The sequence below is a fragment of the Dendrobium catenatum genome, unplaced genomic scaffold (assembly GCF_001605985.2).
Source record: "Dendrobium catenatum unplaced genomic scaffold, ASM160598v2 fragScaff_scaffold_1065, whole genome shotgun sequence".
Classification (NCBI taxonomy): domain Eukaryota; kingdom Viridiplantae; phylum Streptophyta; class Magnoliopsida; order Asparagales; family Orchidaceae; genus Dendrobium; species Dendrobium catenatum.
In genome coordinates this window covers 407,048-422,196 of record NW_021319527.1, presented here as the reverse complement: position 1 = coordinate 422,196, position 15,149 = coordinate 407,048, and positions in this window count along the sequence as shown.

Below are 15,149 nucleotides of genomic sequence, written 5' to 3'. Positions count from 1 at the left end.
TCAATAACAATATGAGAATAACTAGCTATAGAGAAATAGGGTTAAGATTAACTTCTTGCCCTTTAAGCAAATCATCCACAATAATTAGGTTTAGTTCCACCTGAACAAAATTCAAATTTAAGGAATCATTAATAGGGTCTTGCACTTGAAAAACATTAACCACATTAACATCACGATTAGGAATATCAGAAATCAATTCAATAGAAGTGAATTCACTTTTGTGAGACGGATTACAAGGCTCCTTAGTCTTTCAAAGATGCGGGTGTAATTTATAACAAGCAGATAAACCATGGCCATGCATCTTACAATGAGAATAGAAAATTGGTAAGTTTTTGAATTCAACCTTTGTGAAATATCCATTAAGTTCCAAACCAATCCAAACCTCATTAGGATGCTTTTCTGAAATATCCAGTTCAACTAAAACATGAGGTACAGATGGCCGTGAGATGGAAGTTGTAGCTTCATCTATTTGCAATGGTTTGCCAAAGATTGAGGCTAAGTCAAATAAAATTTGCGAATTGAAGAAATGTAAATGAATATTAGAAAAAGAAATCTACACCGATGGTATAGGAGATTCTTCATGCATGTCAAAATTAGGAGACCATTTAAGCAATCTCATTTGACAGCCCAAAATATAATAGGACCTCCTAGAAAAGATACAGCTATAGTCCAAATCATTACTCAATTGAATCGCTATACGCCTGGAGTCCAATAAACCCACCTGGAATGATCCAGTCAATTTCAAATTCAAGAAAATCTTATGAATAACATCTAAGTTTCTCCTCTTAGCTCAAATAGTGGAATGCATTAAATATTAGTTTTTCTAGCCTATGAAGTATAAATAAAGTCCAATCAAATTAGGATTTAGGTTTTTATTATTATCCTAATTTTACAAAAAAATTAATTATAATTTTTATAAAGGTTAATTAAATAATTATAATATAGAAGTAATTGGACGACATTAATAATTTAATCATTAAGGGGATTTGCTAATCTATAAATAAAGCACATAAATATACAATACAAACATATGATTTCATAAGAATGATAAAAGATGCATAAAATATATGTTGAACACAAAACATGACATAATATTCATAGCATAACGGGTATTAGCATAACACGTACATGGGTTGCCTCGCATAAGTGCTCTGTTTAAAATCTTCATATAGATAATACAGATCATTGTTTTTTGGAATGAACTAATTTAGATATTTTTTACAATTAATCAACTTCTCCTCCAAAATAAGATTTCAATATGTGGCCATTTACTTTAAAGATATACAAGCTTTTCTTGTCTTATATTTCCACAATCCCATAGGAAAATTTTTTTATTACAATGAATGGCCCTGACCACCTAAATTTTAATTTTCTTAGGAATAATTTAAGTCTAGTATAAAAAAGTAAAACATCCTAACAATTGAATTCTTTTTTAAGAAGTATTTTATCATGCCATTTTTTAAATATTTCCTTGTAAATTCTTACATATACATAAGCTTCATTTCTAATTTCTTCTAATTCACCCAATTATAGCAAACATTTTTCTTTGACACTTCCAAAATTTTAATTCAATTCTTTAACTGCCAACCTTATGCTCTAATTCCATAGAAAGATTACAAGCTTTCCCAAAAACTAATTTATAATGATTTATACCAATTGGAGTTTTGAATATAGTTCTATAGGCGCATAATGCATCATCAATTTTAATTGCCCAATCTTTCTTATTAGAAATGAAAGTTTTTGTAATATCCTCTTAATTATGTTATTATTGATTTCAGCATGCCTACTAGTTTTGGGAGGGTAAGTAGCAGCTATCCAATGAAAAATCCCAAAAGTCTTTAGGATAGTTTCTATTCATTTATTATAAAAATGACTTCCTCCATCACTGATTAAAAATTTTGGCATCCCAAATATAGAAAATATTTTTATTTAGGAAATTAATATCAAATTATGCATCAGTTTTAGAGGTTTCCACACCTTTAATCAATTTAAAAACACAATCTACAATAATGAAAATATATTAGTTTCCATGTTATGGAACAAATGGTCCCAAAAAATCTATTCCTCAAACATCAAATATTTTTATTTCTAAAACATAATTCATTGGCATTTCAGTTCTTTTAGTTATATTGTTACCCTTTGGCACTGAACACATCTTTCTAGATATTTCTTTACATCCTTAAATAAGGTAAGAAAATAAAACATAGCTTGTAAGATTTTAGTAGTTCTAAATTCTCTAAAAGGTTCCCCATAGTTTGAGTCAGGAATTTTTTTTCCTCACTAGAAATAAATCTTCTTATAATTTGGTCATTGCATGATTTAAATAAATAGGGTTCATCACAAAAGTAAGATTTGGTATCATCCATAAACTTCCCTTTTTGAGATGCAGATAATCCATAAATATTCCACTTACAATGAAATTTACAAAGTTAACTTACCATGGAGATTTGTTCAAGTGGAGAACAAATGATTGTTCATGTATGAGTTTTTCATTAATTTCAACATCAACTAATGCATGTTGTTAAAGTCTAGATAGATGACAAATAATGTGATTTTTAGTACACTTTATATCAAAAATTTTTACATAAAATTACTATAACAACAAAATCCACCTAACTAGTATTGGTTTTTTGTTTTTCTTTGTAATAAGATTTTTGATGCAACATGATCAGTGTAAAAAATAGGCTTGGTTCAAATCAAATAATATCTAAACTTATCAAAATAAAAAAATGAAAGATATCAAATCTTTTTTAGTGGTTGTATATTTAGAATGTGTAGAATTTAAAGTTTTGCTAGCATAAAAGATAACATGGAATTTCTTATATCTCTTTCTCCCCAGAACTTCACCAACAACAACATCTCATGCATCACACATCACCACAAAAGATTAAATATCAGTTAGGAGAAATAATAATAGAAGTACGTAGTAGTCAAATGATGCTTTAGAGTATTGAAAGCTTTATGACATGTAGAGTCAAATATAAAAGGAACATGTTTCTCTATTAAATAATATAAAGGCTTGGAAATTTTAGAGAACCCATTTATAAATTTTCTATAAAAACCAGCAAGTCTTATGAAACTTCTAATCCCCTTAATAGAATTGGGTGAAGGAAGTTTTTCAATCACATGAATTTTTGTAATGTTTGCTTCCAATCCTTTCCTAGATATCTTATGCCCTAAGACAATGCCTTCAGTTACCATGAATTGACATTTCTTCAAATTTAGCACTTAATTAATTTTAACTCATCTTTTTAAAATAACATTTAAGTGTTTTATAAATGAATTAAATGTAGTACCAAATATAGATAAATCATACATGAATATTTTAATACCCTACTTAACTAAGTTTGAAAATATAGACATCATGCATCTTTGAAATGTAGTAAAACTATTACATAAATTGAAAGGTATTTTTCTAAAAGTAAAAGTTTCATTGGGATAGATGAAACTAGTCTTATATTGATCCTCTTGTGCAATATGAATGTGAAGATAACAAGAACATCCATCTAAAAAGTAATAAAATGGAGGCCATGCCAATCTTTCAAGCAATTGATTAAGAAATAATAGAGAAAAATGGTATTTCTGGTTTTTTTATTTAGTTTCCTATATTCAATACAAATCCTCAAACCTATGATAGTCCTAGTGTGTATTAATTCATTATTTTTAGTAGTTATAACAATTAATCCTCCCTTTTAGGAACATAATGAATGGGACTAACCCAAAAACTATTTGCAATTTGGTAGATAATCCCAGCTTCTAACCATTTAAGAATCTCTTTTTAAACATCTTTCATGAAAGGATAAGTATTCTTTGATGATCAACTCTAGGTATATAATTTGCTTCCATCAAGATTTTATACATATAAATGGAAGGATTAACTCCTTTACTGCTAATAATACTCTACCCAAAAGCTTTTTTTATAATTACCTAAAACCTTAATAAATCTAATTTCTTGATGTTGTTCTAGATTTGCATAAATGATTATAGGAAGAGTGGAACATTTGCCCAAATATGCATACTTAAGATGATAAGGTAAATCTTTAAGTTCTAAAGTTGGGGCTTCTTTAATAGATGGTTTCAGAGTTTTATCTAAAGATGAAGTTTTCAACAATTCCAAATGTTCATTGTTCCAACTTTCTTCTCTAGATTCTATTTTAATAGGCCCATTAGATGTATTTGTTCCAATCATTATTACAATCTTCTTTTTCTTACTCAAAATATCCTTCACGAATTTAGCATAAGTGGCACTTGTTCTAAAGGTTCAAAGATAAGGATATTAATGGTTTATTTTTTAAACACTTCTAAGAACTTTGAGAACAGTCTGTTGAGATTTATTTTTATCAACCTCTTAGGAAAAGGGGATGGTGGTCGCTCAATAAAATTTTTATAAATTTTGTAGGTTCTTTAATTGGTTCAGGTTGTTCAAAAGGGGTCTTATTTTCTTGTTGCTTCTCTATATCAACCTTATCATGGCATTGGTCTTTCTCTTAATAAGGGTCTCTTAACCCTTTCCCACTTCTTAGTCGGATATTATGACATTGTTCTACCTAGTTTTGATAATGAATCAACCTAGCCATTTTCCCTATTTGTTCATCAATTTTTTTAAGAGCATTAGATTGATTATTCATTTTTATTCCTAACAAGAGAATAATATTTACCAAGGATTCCTTTCTATTCCTTTTTTGATATATTTGTTCAAATTATGTGGGGTAGCACTACAGTGCTACATATCTTCACGTAACCAAACTATATCTTTTAAGAACATTATTAACCTTCAATTCATCTAGTTATTTTCAAATAACAGCAACTTGAGTAGCTAAAATGGATAAAGAATCTTTTTCATAAACTCCTACCATTATTTTAGGATTCACCCTATCAGCAGGCCACTGAAAATTATTTGTTTCCATTTCCTCTATTAGTTCATAAGAATCCTTAAATGGATTTTACATCAAAGATCCTCTATCTAAAAATCAATTATGGCTCTAAGGGATCCTATAAATCCATTATAAGAAGTTTATATTATCAACCAATTTGGCAAGGTATGGTGAGGACACTTCTAAGAATCTTCTTGAATCTCTTTCAACTTTTATGAATAGATTCTCCTTCCAACTAAGTAAAAGATGTGTTGCAACTCGAGCTTATGAGTTTATATTTTTGATGATAACAAATATTATGGCTCACATTTTATTGCCTACTTATATTTGTAATATTTTTTTGCTTGTGTATGTGCAAACTTTTCAGGAATACCATGCACCATCCAATAAAGATTTAAGGGTCAAGATTGGGTATAATAGGTTATGTTGTAATATTTTTTGTAATACTCATTGATGAATTTTTGATTTCTTGAGTCAAGTCCTATAATGGTGTATGCTTGCTTGGAGGCCATCTACACACACACACACACTCAGGGGAAGTGAGATTGAGTCAAAATTGAAAGTTCAACTTTTGAATTAATCATACTGGATGATTTATATCATCTAGGATGATCAACTTATTGAACTAATCATACTGGACAAATTTGATCGTACAGGAAGATTCATTATGATCTTGGAAAATAAACTCTAATGATAATTTAGGAAAGGATTTAAGATTAAAATTTTTTTCTAATCATTCTAGACGATCTAGATCATTCTGGATAATCAATACAAATCAACCCTAAATTAATCATATGATTAGGGGATTAATTATAGTTAAATTATTCAATTAGATTATTCTAGATTATTTGTATATCGTACCGGATGATGTTTGCTGACATAATTAATTTTCCTAAATCATCCAAGATGAAATACCATAATTTTTGTCTAATCATCCAGGGTGATCCATAATATCTTCCTGAATGAACAATCTATACAAAATTAAACTAATCATTCAAGACTATCCTGATATCGTCTGGGACTATTAGGTCAAATTTTGCACATCATACTAAATGATCCTACAAATGTCTAGGATAATATTTGGCACTAGAATTGAGTTTTTAGTATTTTTTGAAGCCTTCTTTTTAAGCACATCGTACGGGACGATCCTGTGATCGTCCTGGATGATATTTGGTAATGGAATTAAGTTTTTAGGGTTTTTTGAAGCCCTCTTTTTAAGCACATCATACAAAATTATCCTACGATCATCCTTGATGATTTTTTCTGCCAATATTATTTTTTAGGATTTTTCACAGCCCTTTATTTAATCTTTGTCAAGGCACTTTTAAAGTGTTTTTTGTAACCATTAAAGCTTCATTCTTTTGAAGAAAATTTGAAAAGAGAACTTGAAAGGGAGGGAGGAAAGAGTGGAGTTTGAGGGAGGTAGAAGATCCTTAGAGGGGATTTCATGGTAGTGTGGAGGGGGTTTAACAAAATTGCTCTGACAAGCTTGTACTTTAGTACCATTAAATTCAAGATTCATCTTAATGGAAGTTTTGGGAAGAAGAAGATCTCTTTGGTGTTAAAGTACCCGGCTACTCCGTCACACCGGGGAAGGTGGAAGTGATTTTATAAGGGCTTCTCCACCTAACTGTGGGGGCTAAAGGAGAGTCATTAAAGGTTTAGTGAAATACTTAGAGGGTGCCTCCGAGGAGTGGATGTAGATCAAGTTGGACCAAACCACTATAAATCTGGTGTGTTCTTTCCTTTATTATTTTTACACTTTATTTTTATTATGATTAATTGCTTGGGTAAAATATTTGATTAATCTTTTTATTATTGATTTATTTTATTTTTGCTACAAGATATAAAAAGATATTTCTTTTAGTTAAAAAAGTTTTAAATATTCAATTTACCCCCCTCTTAGTTAAACTCAGGACTAGTTCATAAGAACTTAATATCCCTGATGCACTTTTAAGTGGTATCAGAGCGGGATTCATAAAATTAAGTTTGAAAACTTTTTGAATTTTGATCAGTGGATAATTTTTGTAATCGTACTATTACAAAAGGTTATTCAATCACTAGACCACCTTTATTTAAAAATATTACTTTTGATTTTTAGAAAATTAGCGTGTCTACTTACTTGTAATAAATTAATTACCAAATATGACAAATGATTCTAACTGGTTATTCTATACCATCATATGTTATAGATGGAATTAAAACTAATATTCCTTTTAATCAATGGAATAGCGCAGAACAAATCAATGCTCAACTGAATGCTAAATCTTTGATAAAAATTTTGTATGCTTTAAATTATGAAGATTATATATTAGTACCCACGTGCACTACTGGCAAGGAAATTTGAGATAAATTACATACTATATACAAAGGCCCTAATGAAATCAAGCAATCTAGGTTGAATAGTTTAATGCATGATTATGAACTATTTTTCATGAAATCTTATGAGATGATCTTAGATATGTATACTAAGTTTATTCAAATAGTGACATCATTACATGCTTTAGGTAAAGAATTTTCAAACTTTGAAAAAGTCAAAAAAATTGTACATTGTCTACTTAATAAGTTTGATATCAAAGATGTTGCTATTTGTGAATCAAAAAAATTGAATGAACATTATATTGATAATTTGATTAGCTCACTCATTTCCTACGAGAAAATTTTGGGTCAAAGACTTTTGGATGTAGGTGAAATAATAGTGCTAAAAGTAGAAGATAGAGAAAATTGTCTTAGTTTGTGATGAAAATGATGACTTAACAAGTAAATTGGAAATCCCACTAAAGGACAAGAAGAAATATCAACAAAAGTGGAATAGAGGTAAAAATGGTAAGAATATTAATATTTCCACTTATGTTATTTGCTTTGAATATAGGAAACCTTGACATATGAAAAATCATTGCCCCAATTTAAAAACTCTTCCTACAAAGGAAAAGGTAAAGCTAAACAAATTGTAGAAAGGGTAGATAATAAAAAACTAAAAATCTCTTTGGCAGGCCAAGTTTTAAAATCATTAAACCAGGAGTAAGATGATGTTTAAAGCCTTGATTGGGTGTTCATTTATTTGTATATGCATGTTTTTTGTTTGTTGTGTTTTTGTTTATTTTCTGTGTTTTCTTTGGGTTTAGTTTTTTTTTTTTCATTTTTGTTAATATGTTAAAATTTTAAATTAGTTTTTATATTTATTTTTGTGAAGTTTTCTATGATCAATAGACACATATCACCTTTTTTTGTTTAATATACACATTAGAAAATCAAATCTTAAAAAAAAATCATTTTTTCTAAAAAAATTACCTCCTATATTTCTTGAATTATTATTTAAGTTGTAATAAACTTCTCTAAAAATAGTAAAAGGAAGGAAACTCATGAATTTATTTCTCTATCTCTTTTCTTAAAGAGGATATTTTCTTTTTGATTCGAAATCTTCATCATATTATAAATTGGATTTTGAAACTGAACTTTTTCATCTCCCTATATTTTTTCTATCGCATAGGGATATTTTTGCAAGTTGTTGAATCCACCTCATAATTTTCTTAATCAAGTAGTTCGTGTTTGTCAATAGAATGGGTTTGCTTTAGTTTTCTAAAAATTACATAAAAGAAGCATATTTGCTGAAAATAAAAAAGTCCAATGATGTCAAATTTAGAAAGATATATAAAGTGTATAGAAAATTAAAATATTTGCAATGATGCTAAATTTATAAAGATACACAAAGTGTATCAAAATATGAAAGATGCGCAAAGTGTGCCAAACAACTGACAACAGGTATAAAATGAGCCCACAAAAAGTAAGCTTATCTTTTTTATACTTCTTAAATCTTAAATAAACCCTTTTTATCTAATGATATTTTTGATACTTTAGTTTAAAAATCATGATTCTTGATTCACCATTTTTTTATTAATCTTCTATTAAATATATTTCTTGAAAGGAGCTTTTGAAAAAATTAGTGTTTTTTCTCTAATTTATTCTTTGATTTAGATATTGGATTAAAAAAAAATTTGAGCCTTTAAAAGAACTTGAGCTTATATTAATAATTTCTGAATTACTAACCTTTCTAGGTTATGCATTGTCAATACATTCCTTACTAAGTTTTTGAATAAAATAAAGAGGTATTTTTTTCATTTTGAGAATATTTAATTATTTTTTAAAAAAATTATCTTCACCAGATCGGGGATGATTTTTATTTTTTAATCATTTTTTACTATTCTTATTTTTTGTGCTCTTCCTCTTTTTGATAATGTCAAAGGGAGAGAACATACTATTGTATTTGTATATGCTTCAGTTTATCTTTTTTATTTATTTTGTTGTACTTTTTAAAATAATAAAAATAATAAAAAAATATTTTCCCCTATTTTTAATTTTTTTATCCTAGTGATGGAGAGATTAGGAGAAAATATTTTTAATTTTGTAAATTCAACCAATAATTTTTGCCATCATTTAAAAGGGAGAGATTGTTTCAACTCGAGCTTATGAGTTTATATTTTTAATGATAATAAATATTATGGCTTATATCCTATTATCTGCTTATATTTGTAATATATTTTTATTTGTGTATGTACTAACTTTTCAGGAATATCATGCACAATCAAATAAAGATTTAAGGTTTAAGATTGGGTAGAATAGGTTATGCTGTAATAATTTTTGTAATACTCTTTGATGTATTTTTGTTTTCTTGAGTCAAGCCCTTTAAGGGTGTATGCTTTCTTGGTGGCCATCTATACACACACTCAAGGGGAGTGAGATTGAGTCAAAACCAAATGTTTAAGTTTTAAACTAATCGTACGTACTGGATGATTTATATCATCCAGGATGATCAACTTACAAAACCTATAATTATAATCAATGCAAGGCAATAGATATATTATATAAGTAATGAATTAATTCAATTCAATATAGACATGAAATAGTATGATCATGTATTAATCAATTTGAACAATAATAATTCATGTAAACCATGATAATTAATATAAGTATTGTAATCTAGAAACTTTTAATTCGTAACCATATAAGGGGTTAATATATTATGTCATCCCTATACTCTTGTTAAACCAAATGCAATAGGTCGCTTATGAATCTATGAATGACAGTAAATCATACTTTGCTTTAAAATATATGCCATTGGATATTTTATATGTTGCCTTATGTATATTAATCTATTGGTCATATCAAGCTAATGTACACATGTTCTAAGTATGCCATACAATATAAAGTTTTAATATATGAATATCATATAATTCTATTATACACAATGCAACATGTATATCACATGTTTCATGTGTATCATATGCCCTTGTATTAATTTTATCAGTTATATCTATCTTCTCATATTCTTGTAACAATCATATCTTATTTCATGTTCATGACCAATTATATTATATCACTTATAGAATTTTTCATTTATGCTTATATCATATGTATTATAAGCAAGGTTTCATATATGTCTACTAGTGGTATTTTTCTTATTTTAAGTCCTGTCGGCATATCCTACATATAAGAATCTGAGTAAAAAATATCAGTCATATTATATGACTTAATGTCATATCATATATAACAAGTCAGTTGGCTTTTATGTAAGAATTTGTTACTTCCTGCTCCTTGGCGTATCATATCATATCAGTTAATCTCTTTATACATCTCTTTTCATATTACTTAGTATTACACCACAAATCCTTTTTAAAGGAATACTCAATGGCCAACTCTCCTATACAAGGTAACATATCTCTGGCCAACCAAAATTAGTTAATCAATTTTCATTAGCCTTTCTTTCTTTTATATACATTTCATATAATGTATATCAAAATAATAGACATCTTATACACATCATATGCAATACACATAATATGTAGATTTATTTAGTGCACTCATTAGTATACATTTATTATGCAAAAATGTATGTTTGGCTAGATTAATAGTAAATTCATGCTCATCATGACTCCTGATTATTTTATACTTATTATTTCTCTACCCATTTCAATTAAAATAACATATATGCAAAACCAATAGTTGAAATTTTTGTATGAACCAATAAAAATATTTAGGGTTCTAATATCTACCACATATTATAAGTTGTATGGTAAAGTTTGCTGAAATGGGTAATGTTATATTTTTATTAATTTTTGGAGAATAAAAGAGGCAAAATAGAAAACCTTTGAAAGAGGTAGAGTTAAGTCTATCAATGACGATCAAAGAACTTCTTATAACTAAAATGATGGACAAAAATTCTCCATCAAAATTTCTATCATCTCTCTCTCTCTCTCTCTGTCTCTCTGTCTCTCTCTCTCTCTCTCTCTCTTTCTCTCTCTCTCCCCCACTCTCCCTTTTCTTTCCTGCAAGGCCTGCAACATATGGAATTGAGAGCAACTTAGGGTATGTAATAAATAAGATATTGGATTTAAATATTAAAAAATAAATAAGTTTTAATATGAAGTGCCACAATGCTCCAAACCCAACGCTGTAGCGCTCCCTTAAATTCTAGAAATCCCGAGAGTTTGGTGTCGTATCGCCCAAAAGTACAATGACGTAGAGCTTCCTTAGAAGGATTTTTAGGAATTTATAAAATTTAATTTGAGGATCTTATAATCTTCTAACCTTAGAAAAATGTCATGATGGATATTTCTTTCATTATAGACCACTAATAAAAAAATAGAAATACTAATCCGTGATCACATCAATCATTATTTAAATTATGTACACATTTATTCAATCAATCCCTAATAAATTATACAACACATTTTGATCAAAATAAAAATATTCACAATAGAGAACTATATTGGTGGATCTCTCAGAAGCATCTTTCACTTCTTATTGACTCAAGTTAAACACTCCTGCTTGTACTGGGGGCACTTTCATAACCAATGATAAGGGCCATCTCTAACTCATAATCATATTCGGCCATTTATCCTACTCACTTAACCTTCACTGGATATTATAAATCCTATAAGTCTCTGAATATGTGCCTATCTAGATTGGTATGTCACGGATCCTTATAAATCTCTCTCTATCCCCTCCACGTGAATTTGATAATCTAATGTTTATATTAAGCACCTCTAAAACACTATTTAATGTTCACATAACATTATTTTGCATCTGTCTTGCAACATCGAGGACACTTTGGTATGTTGTCGACTATCACCGTATGTCTTCTTCTAAAAATAGCAAACCTACATTCGTTTTACAACTATTTCCTTTGGTCACTTCTTCACTTTCTCTCTTCCTATTCATTTCATGTCTAAATTGAGGAATAGCAAAATCATTTTCCAGCAGTTTTACTCTCTCAATTAACTTTGAAAAATATAGGCATTAACTTGTAAAATGTATACAAATATTTATTTTCTTTAGTTTTCTTTCTCCCAACATATGTACTTTGTGCATCACTTATTAGTTGAGCTATCAAACTAGTAAAATAAAGCACACTATTAGAACTTGCTTGGGCTATTTTCTTTTGCTTATTTTGTACTTCATCATAAGATGGACCCATCACACTCAGTATAGTTCTCATTATAATTAAATTATAATTCAATTATATAATTGCAAGCTATTAATGCAGAGAAAATAAATCTCATCTTTACCCATTTTTATCCCTCTCAATCAATTCCTATTACTCTGGTTTTAATCTAATTCTTCTAATAACCATTGCTATGATGCTAAAATTTGTGATACTCCAAGACCTAATTGGGAAGAATTGCCTCTTTTATCTCTAATTTAATATACAAGAGCTACTAATTTCCATTTAACTAAAAAAAACTATAAATCATATACATCAAAATATTTCTACATTCATTCATCAAAATTTATGTGCAATAGTACAAAATTTATTTCTAACATCAATCTATCATTAACATTCCATATTACAAAAGAATAAACTAAAATATTAAAAATATAATAAACATTAAAACTTTGGTTAGTCTCACTCCTCTCAGTCCTGACCCTTTCCTTAAAAATATGTAAAAGATATGAGGTGAGCTAATAACTCAGTAGAGTACTAGAACTAGAACTTCAATCAATGTATGGCATTGAGAATAGTGTTCATGTAATCTATTCTCTTAAAAAAGTATAAGCATATAGCAATACGAGGAAAAATTATTAGTTCCTCCAAAGTAGAGCTACGTCCGGTCGGAGCTAAAATCACACAAAAAATGAGAAATACTGAGCAATACCAAACAATAATGAGGAATACCATCATGTGAAGATCCAATACCGAGTTATATCGAGCTATATTGAGCAATACCGAGTTATACAAAAAAATACCGAGTTTATCCTAGAAAAAGCTCAGTATTTTTTTGTATAACTCGGTATTGCTTGGTATAGCTCGGTATAACTCGGTATTGGTATTCACAGAGCGACATTCCTCGTTATTATCAAATAATACCTAGCAATATCGAGCAAATACCGAGTTTTTTGGCGGGATTATAGTGCCGACCGGACGTTCCTCTACGTCCGGTCAGAGGACCTAATAATTGTTCCAATATGAGCATGTATTAGTCAATGTAAATATTTTTAATTCATATAAACCATGAAAATTAGTACAAGTAATGTAATATAGAAGCCAACAATCAATAACCATATAGAGGATCAACATATTTTGTCAATCCTATACTTATATTAAACTTAATATAAAAGGTCTATTATGAATCTATGCATGCCAACAAAGCATACTCTACTTTAATATATCTGCCTTTTTCTTATGTAATATCACTTATATAATTTATCATATATGCTTATGTCATATGTATTTATAAGTAAGGAAGGACACAAAACTATATGTGGTGTTTTCTCTAAATCAAGTCTTATAGGCACATATTATATGAATATATCTCAATTGTATGTCATACTGTCAAGAATCAGTCTCATATCATATAACATAAATCAAGTGGCTTTGATGTAAGAAGTCATGACTTCCTACCCATAAGTGTGTCATATCATATCTATCAATCTCCTTATGCCTCCCTTTTCATTCACTTAGGATTACACAATAAATCATATTTAAAGGAAAGCATGTCAACCCACTTTATTATGCAAGATAATATATATACACACACACACACACACACACACACACACACACACACACACACACACATTATATGCAATGTTCATAACATATAAATTTATTTAGTGTGCTCATCAGCATACATGTATTATGCCAAAATGGTTGTTGGATTAGATGAATACTAATTTAATGCTCATCATATATTGCATGCCCAATGTAATATACTAACTTTTGATCATTTTATACTAAGTATTTTCTCTATTTATTTTAATTAAAATAAAATATACATAAAATTAACTAATCAAATTTTAACATAAACATGTCAAAATATTTAAAGTGATGATATCTACCATATATTAAAATTTATACATTGAACCATTAGAAAATTCTAGTGTGTTTGTTCTAATTTCTTATTTTTTTGTATTTTACTTTTCTACACTTATTCATTAACTAAGATTCATTATAAATTTATTTCAGTGATAATTGCTTGGTGAAAATCTATGGTTGATTGTACGTTATGTTTATTAAATTATCATCACCATTATTATAACTCTTGAAAAGTTTATTAGATTTTACATTAAGAGATAGTATTGCTTTTGTGTTGATGTTCCTAGGGGTAGTTCACTTAGGCTTAACATTTTTATCAAACTTTCAAATATAATAGTGGAGTTAAATATTAAAAAAATAAATTTTTTGACATATTGCAGCAATGCCCGTTTAAAATTTATAAAATCTAAGAGTTTGGCATTACATCACTCATAAGATCATTATCGCAACACTCCCTTAAATGAATTATTAGGAATTTGGGAAATTTAATTTGAGGTTATTACACAGTCAATTCTTAAAAACTCCTAAATTCGCAGTGGTATTAGTGGGTTTCTATTCTTATTGGAGTAATAAGATCTTTTAATCCTCTCAAGAATTTGTAATATTTTTCCTCGGTATAATTAATCAGTTGAAGTGCATGCTTGGATAATATAGTAAATTTAACTTTATATTACATCACTATTCTATATATTCCCTTGATCTAGCATCATAAAAGCCTCCTACATTTATAATCATGATGTGGAGGTATAACTAGTCTCTAAAAGTACTAAAAACTCTTCCCACATGACAAGGGAGTTCAATTTACATTGAAATTTGAGCTCCACCTTTGAATAGAAAAATAGCTTGTGGAACTCTTCTATTTCCTTGCACAACATATTGTAAAATATTTTTTTAATTCTCAACTTCCAATCTTTTGCTACATTTTGCTATATAGTTCCTTTGAATTGTGGGAGCTTTAGCTT